Here is an 8480-nt window from a genome sequence, read left to right on the forward strand (position 1 = left end):
GATTTTGATTCTTGTTAGTTTGATCACCTAGCTAGGGTTTTATCATTCCAGTTAATCAGTTATAGAATCTATAATTGTTCTAATAAATTGGTAAAAGTAACAAGTAATAAATCGGTTCCGTGTTTGGGATTTGACTTTATTATAAACTGAAAAATCATATCTTTACGCTTCCGAGCTTGTGAGAAGTATTGGGTATTGCTGGGAATTTTACAAAGAACTTAATGCAGCTCTTCTGATCTTAATTAAGAGCTTGTTTGATTAGACAGTAAAAAGTTAGGGTTAAGTGAAGAGCTTGTTTTGGTTAACTAAATAAGGTAAAAGAGAAATTACTAGAGCTTGTTAGTTTTTCTCAGTACCAGCTTAGATAGAACGCATCTCAGATAATCAGATATGGATCAGTTGCATGATTAGGAAAGTCACATCAGAGTTGAAACCATTTTTATTATTGATTTTTATTTACTTTATTATCACTGCATTTCTAGTTATTAGTTTTAATTAAAAACCCCCCCTTTTATATTCTGTTTCTTGACTAGATGTGCCTGATGCAAAAAGGCATTGACTTTTAGGCTGTGTCCCTGAGGATTCGACCCTGCTTCCCTGTGCTATATTTTTTAGTGCAACCAGCAGTGATAAATTTATTTGTTTAATACGTGCGCGACATCGTGTTAACAAATTGGCGCCGTTGCCGGGGACACGGTGCTTTCTAATAGTTTTATGCCAAGGATTTTTCGTTCAGGTACACCTTTAGTTTTTGATCCAGAAATCGAGCGAACTGCAAGGAGACTGAAAAAAGAGGAAGCAAGAAAGAAACAATCAGCTGATCTTTTTAGTTCATCATCCTCCATATCCCCAGAAACCTTCACACCACTAGGCACACCCTTGTGGAACGAATCAGATCCGTTTTTTCCAAAAGTAACCCCATCTTCTCCTCAAAACAACCCTTACAAAACTTATTCCCCACCTTCCTCCGTTAAATATGAAACCATAGACTCTTCAGAAACCGAATATGAAGAATCAGACATGAGTGGAGACGATGCTGAAAAGACCCTTAGAGAGTGGGCCACTCAAGAGGTCAACCAGCAGCCCCTTTGCATTACATTTCCAGAAGCCCAGAACTTCGAACTCAAATCTGGGCTGATTCATCTTCTTCCCACATTCCGCGGATTGGAAAACGAAGACCCACATAAATTCCTCAAGGAATTTCATGTGGTTTGTTCAGGAATGAAGCCTCATGTTGTCACAGAAGACCAGATAAAGTTAAGGGCATTCCCTTTTTCACTTCAAGATTCTGCAAGGGAATGGTTATATGAACTCCCATCTGGTTCCATCACCACTTGGACAGAGCTCGCGAAGCTGTTCTTAGAGAAATATTTTCCAGAAACGCGAGTCTCTAGTCTCAGAAGAGAAATCCTTGGTATCAAACAAGGAAAAAGAGAAGCTTTACATACCTACTGGGAGAGATTCAAGAAGTTGTTGGTCCGTTGCCCCCAACATGGAATTAGTGATTACCAGCTCTATAACTGTTTCTGTGAAGGTCTGACACCCATGGAAAGACGCCTTATAAATGCTTCCAATGGTGGTTCTTTGGGTGATATGACACCAACTGAAATTAGAGAGTTGATCGAAAAGCTGGCAATCGAGTCTAAACACTCTGGAAATGAAGATGAGTGGTATCCAGATCAACCAAGGGGAGTTAAGGAAGTCAACAATGTTCATTTGGAAGCTCAGATATCTGAATTGATGAAAGTTGTTCTGCTCCTGACCAAAGAAAAATTAGTTGCAAAGAAACCATGTGGTATATGTTTGAAGACGGAACATCCAACAGATATGTGCCCAATATTGCAAGAGGATACAGTTGCAGTCAAAGTTGTCGGGGGCTACCAACAGAATTTTCAGAATAATTATCAGCAGAAACAACAATTTCAGCCTCCACCCGGATTTCAGCAGCAGTGAAATTTTCAGCAGCCGGGTTTTCAGCAAAATTTCCAGAATCAGCAGAATTCTCATTTTCAGCCCAACTTTCAGAATTCGAATTACCAGAATCAGAACACACAACAGCAACCCAATAGTTCCAGCATGGCCTTAGAAGATATAGTGAAGAGTCTTGCCACGAGCACCCAAGCATTCCAGACAGAAACCAGAGCTAGTATCAAGAATCTGGAGCAGCAGGTGTCTCAACTTGCCACTTCTGTGGGTCGTCTGGAATCTCAAGGAAAGTTACCGGGCCACACCGAAAACAATCCAAAGCATAATGTTAGTGCTATTTCCTTGAGAAGTGGGAAAACATACAAAGGCCTAAGTGCATCTGAACCAGAAAACGAATTTGAAGACGAATTTGAAGAAGTTCTGGTAGAAGAAGGAGATATCGAAGAAACAGAAAAAGGAGCTAAAACAGAAGAGTATGAAGAAGTGTTAGTTGAAGAATTTGCTGAAAAAGATAAAGAAAAAGAAACTCCAGCACTACCCAAGCCAATTCTAAAGGAGTACAAGCCATTACCTCCCTTCCCATCGCGACTGAGGAGCACGAAGCGCGAAAGAGATGATGAGGACATTATGGAAATTCTTCGCAAGGTTGAGGTAAATATCCCACTTTTAGATATTATCTAACAGTAATGTAATTACTGAATGCATTTAATAGTCTCGTAAATCAAAGATATTTCAATACTCCATGTGAGTTTTATAACCATGCTATTGACCAGACTGCATGTAACAACGTTCTTCAGGCGTTGCAGTGTTATGACGTTTGTCACCCAGACCTGCCGGTCTAACTGTAGCTAACAGTTTAGGTGCGGGATTGTCAATCCCGTATAGATCTATACACAAGTATCATGCTCTCCCTACAAGTGATTATGGTTTATAATACAGGACTTGAAATGCGTACTTGAGAGTACGGTGAAGCCGTATGTCTCACAAAACTTAGTATCAATAGATTTACGGAATGAAAAGTCCACATTTCTTGAAAATGAAAGTATTTCCTTCTTATAATGTTTATGTAAAGATGTCATGGATAACTTGTAAACTATACCCATTACAGTTTTTCGAAAGTGTGTTCCATTTGGTGATAAAACTCGGTGTAATACCAACTTTGCATGTAAAGTGTAACGTTGGTAGTAATGTTGTTTAACACCGATAGACAAAAGGTAGATAAAGTATTTGAAAACATATGTAACGATGCGTGTTTTAACATAAGTTTTTCTCGTGTTTCACTTGTATTTCCCCCCCTAAAACATGAAAAAGACGTGAAAATGTAGGGGTATGAACTCACCTGGAAAGTGTGGTGATTTGAAGAAAACGAGATTTTCTCGGGCAACACTTCGACCGGGAAGTGGTAAGTTTTCTCGGGATTCTCGGAGCTTCGGACCTTCGTCGGAACTTGGGTATGTAACTGGAGTGTCTGGGTCGTCTCGGGGTGCTAAATGTGGAGTAGAAGTGAGAGAGAAGAGGGAATTGAGCAAGAGAAGTCGGAACCCTCGCATCTTATTTATTGGGTGAACTTTCGGGACTCACGTCGTGAGCATGGGATGGCTCACGTCGTGAGTTTGGTCTGTAGACGCGACGCCTGGTGGTCTAGTTCTGGCACACATCAGTCATAGACTCACGTCGTGAGTCTCTTGCTCACGTCGTGAGTCTCGGATAAGGTTGGTTTGCATGCCTCGAACTTCAGAACTTCATATCTCTTGCATACGGGCTCTGATTTCGACGTTCTTTATATTCACGCGTAGGTGAGATTATGTTCTACAACTTTCGTTTAGACTTCGTCGGCTAGTTTTGACTTAATTTTTTAACATTTTAATTTTAATAGGCCGGGACAGGAAAACTCCATTAAAAATTCATAACTTCTTCATCTGATGTTCGTTTTCGTCTGTCTTTTTACCGTTGTATTACTATTGTCGAGATCTTCAATTCTCGTTTAGGTTGCGTCGGCTAAAAATTGCTCGATCTCTATTTCGAGTTTTTAGCTGTCTACTACTTTATCCGAAACTTAGAAAAATCATAACTTCCTCATACGAAGTCAGATTTGGGCGTTCTTTTTATGCACGTTTACGGTTTAACATAATCTACGACTTTCGTTTAGATACCTAAGGCTAAAAAGTATTTTATTGAAATTTCACTTTTTACACTCGACAGTGTTTTACCGGTTTTATCGCGAATCTTTGACTAGTCATAATTTCTTCGTTATAACTTGGATTTGAGTGTTCTTTATATTTTTGAAAACCTGGATACAATATCTAACAATTTATGTATCCCAATTAAGACTTTTGAACAATTCGTTTTTGATGCTATTTTTATTGACTCCAAAAATAGATTATAATATTTGACTTTTTGAACATTACATTCACTTGGAAATATCGCGTTGTCACATCATCCCCCCGTTAGAGGGAATTTCGTCTTGAAATTTAAGCTAAGACAGAGTTTATGGGCTAGGAAAAAGATGCGGGTACTTTTGTTTCATCTGATCCTCGCGCTCCCAGGTGTATTCAGGTCCTCGCTTGGCATTCCAACGAACCTTCACAATGGGTACGCGACTTTGTTTAGTTCTTTTAATTTCCCGATCCATGATCTCTACTGGCTCTTCTACGAAGTGGACACGTGAAAGGTAGGGTGTACGTTATTGAGTTCCTGCGGTAATCGAAGTTTGTATGCCACCGGGCCGATCCTGGAAAGTATCTCGAAGGGTCCGATATACATTGGGTTTAGTTTCCCATGTTTTCCAAAGCGTATTAATCCCTTCCAAGGGGAGACTTTTAATAGTACCCGGTCCCCAACCTGGAATTCCAAGGGTTTCCGTCTTTTATCCGCATAACTCTTTTGTCTGTCTCTTGAAGCCTTTAGTCGTTCTCGGATTTGGACAATCTTCTCGGTATTTTCCCTTATGATTTATGGGCCAGTGAGAGCGGTATCGGGTACTTGACCTCTAGCTAGTTGCGTGTCACCCACTTCAGCCCAGCACAGAGGTGATCTGCACTTGTGGCCATAGAGGGCTTCGAATGGAGCAACTTTGATGCTAGTGTGATAGCTATTATTGTACGAGAACTCGACCAATGGTAAATGGGTATCCCAAGCCTTACTAAAATCGATCACACAAGCTCTTAGCATATCTTCTAAGGTTTGAATGGTTCTCTCACTCTGGCCGTCGGTTTGTGGGTGGTAGGCGGTACTCATGTCTAGTCTCGTTCCTAAATATTTTTTGTAGTGACTGCCAGAACCTCGAGGTAAATCTACTATCTCGGTCCGAGATAATGGATATGGGTACACCATGCAGTCGTACAATCTCCCTGATGTATGTTCTAGTTAGTTTCTCCTGGTTGTCTGTTTCCTTTATTGGTAGGAAGTGCGCGGATTTGGTTAACCTCTTGACGATCACCCAGATGGTGTCAACTCTACCTGCTGTCTAGGGTAACTCGGTTACGAAATCCATGGTTATCCGCTCCCACTTCCACTTGGGTACTTCAGGTTGTTGCAATAATCCCAAGGGCTTTTGGTATTCTACCTTGACTTTGGCGCAAGTCAGACATTTGCCTAAATAAGTAGCAATTTCAGCTTTCATGTTTAGCCACCAATACAGTTTCTTGAGATCCAGATACATCTTGTCTGAACCGGGATGTACAGAGTATCGAGTCTTATGGGCTTCATTCATGACAACATCTCTGAATCCGCCAAACTTCGACGTCCAGATCCGATTCATGAAGTAATGAACTCCGTCATCCTTGACTTCAAGATTCTTATCCATTCCTCTTAAGGCCTCCCCCGCCACATTTTCGGATTTCAAGGCTTCTATTTGAGCTTCCTTGATTTGTGTGGACAGGTTTGAATGGATCGTCATGGTTAAGGATTTCACTCGGCGGCCTGAGTATTCCTTTAGGCTGAGGGCATCAGCTACTACATTAGCTTTTTCCGGGATGATAACGAATTTCGCATTGGTAATCGCTTAGTAGTTCTACCTACCTCCTTTGTCTCATGTTGAGTTCCTTTTGATTGAGGATGTGCTGAAGACTCTTATGATCGGTGAAGCATGTACATTTCGTGCCGTAGAGATAGTGCCTCCAGATCTTTAGAGCGAAAACGAGTGCTCCTAGTTCGAGATCGTGCGTGGTATAGTTGACCTCGTGCGTCTTGAGCTGTCTCGAGGCGTATGCGATGACCTTCCCCCGTTGCATTAGGACACATCCAAGTCCCTGGTTTGACGCATCGCAGTAGACCACAAAGTCTTCTGTTCCTTCTGGCAAAGATAATATAGGTGCGCTGCATAGAGCGCGCTTCAGTGTTTGGAACGCAGCATCTTGTTTTTCTCCCGAGCTACAGGTTACACCTTTCTGAGTTAGGGTGGTAAGTGGCTTAGCAATCTTCGAGAAGTTTTGTATGAACCTTCGGTAATACCCAACGAGGCCCACAAATTGTCGGATTTTCGTTGGAGTCCTTGGAGTTGTCCAGTTCTCGATTGCCTTGATTTTGGAAGGATCCACATGTATCCCTTCTTTGCTGACCACGTGACCTAGGAAATCTACTTTCCGAATCCAAAATTCACACTTCGAGAATTTCGCGTATAGTTTCTCTGTCCTTAATGTTTCCAAGACCAGTCGGAGGTGTTGGCTATGTTCCTCTTCGCTCCTTGAATAGATGAGTATATCATCTATGAATACGATCACAAATTTGTCCAGGAAAGGACAACATACTCGGTTCATCAAGTCCATGAACACCGCCGGTGCGTTTGTTAATCCGAAGGGCATCACTACAAACTCGCAGTGACCATAGCGAGTTCGGAATGCCGTTTTGGGAACGTCTCCTTCTAGGACTCGCAGCTGGTGATACCCAGATCTTAAATCGATCTTTGAGAAGTAGCTCGCTCCTTGTAGTTGGTCGAACAGATCGTCTATGCGAGGTAAGGGATATCGGTTCTTGATCGTGAGCTTGTTCAGTTCTCGATAATCGATGCACATGCGAAAAGATCCATCCTTCTTCTTTACGAATAGAACCGGTGCTCCCCAAGGTGAGAAGCTCGGTCTGAAGAATCCTTTGCTGAGAAGTTCGTTCAGCTGGCTGGATAATTCCTGCATTTCTGTCGGTGCTAGACGGTACGGCGATTTCGCTACTGGGGTAGCCTCGGGAATCAAGTCGATTCTGAACTCGACTTGACGTTCTGGTGGAACTCCTGGAAGATCTTCAAGGAAAATGTCAGGGAAATTGCAGACTTCCGGAATGTCTTTAATGTCTTTCACTTCTAGTTTCTTATCTACCACGTGGGCTAGGAAGGCATGATATTCTTTGCGCAGATATTTTTGGGCTTTGATGCAAGAGATGATTCGTAAATTGGTACCGGGTTTGTCACCATAGATGACAAGAGTTTCGCCACTTGGCAGATTAAGGCGAACGGCCCTTTCGTGACACAGAAGATCGACATGGTGAAGGGTTAGCCAATCCATACCGATGATGACATCAAAGCTTCTTATAGTGATCGGCATTAGATCGATTTGGAAAAAGTGTTCATTTAGAGCTAGAGTACAGCCTACATACAAATCGTTTGTGCTTTCTGTTTTACCGTTTGCCATTTCTACTGTAAATATCTTATTGAGTGATTGGGGTTTTTGCTTAAGTAAGTGTTTGAATTTATGACTCACGAAACTTCTCTCTGCACCACAATCAAAGAGTATGCATGCATAAATGTCGTTGAGGAGAAACGTACCCGCAACCACTGTGGGATCGGCTATTGCCTCGTTCTGCCCTATTGCCAGCACTCTTCCTATGCCGCCAGCATTCTTTGCCTTAGGGCAATCCCTCTTGTAGTGCCCAGTTTCCCCACACCCATAACTTGCCTGGCTCACTCCAGCACCAGGAACTTGGGTGATTGGCCGCGCCGGTGCCTTACAGTAACGGGCAGTGTGCCCTTTCCTGTCGCAGTTTTTACAGTGCATCTCCCGGAAATTTCCGTGGTGATGATAATTGCATTTTGTTGCACTTTGGTAGGTTCCTAGCATATTGTTTTACCGGCGTTGGGGTAACAGGGACAGCAGTGGGGGCAATAGCGGCATGGACCGCCACTATCTGTTGTTTCTTTGAAGGTTCTTGCGAAGATTGACCTTTCCTCTTGTTCCAAAGCTTCTTCTTCTTGTTGTTGTTGTCATTGATGTTATCGGTGTTGCTTCCTCTGGTTGGTTCTGAGACGACGGTCATGACGTCTTGGCAGACTCCATGATCAACGAGGGACTGTGCCAGTTGTTTGGCACTGTCGAACTTCGTGGGTTTGGGAGCTAGCACACTTCCTCGAATCTGGGGCGACAGCCCCCAGATATACCGTTCCACCTTCTTGCTCTCTAGGGCCATCATCCCTGGGAAAAGTATCGTCAAGTCACTGAACCTATTTGTATAGGTTGTGATGTCCGAGCCCACCATAGTAAGGCTCTAAAGCTCCAGTTCAAGCTTCTGAATCTTCGCCCCTTGGGCAGTACTCTCACAGTAGCATTTGCTTCAGGTTCTCCCAACCC

At 42.7% G+C, this 8480-nt stretch overlaps 1 non-coding gene across 1 annotated transcript; it reads right to left on the reverse strand.

Moving 5' to 3' along the window:
- Positions 1–1392: 1392 nt before the first annotated feature.
- Positions 1393–1499, reverse strand: LOC145151816 (small nucleolar RNA R71). Its single transcript, XR_013732369.1, has one exon. It is a non-coding gene; the product is annotated as a small nucleolar RNA R71 (small nucleolar RNA).
- Positions 1500–8480: the final 6981 nt, after the last annotated feature.

This window comes from Lactuca virosa, chromosome 1 (genome assembly GCF_052849685.1).
Source record: "Lactuca virosa cultivar CGN04683 chromosome 1, Lactuca_virosa_CGN04683_v6, whole genome shotgun sequence".
Classification (NCBI taxonomy): domain Eukaryota; kingdom Viridiplantae; phylum Streptophyta; class Magnoliopsida; order Asterales; family Asteraceae; genus Lactuca; species Lactuca virosa.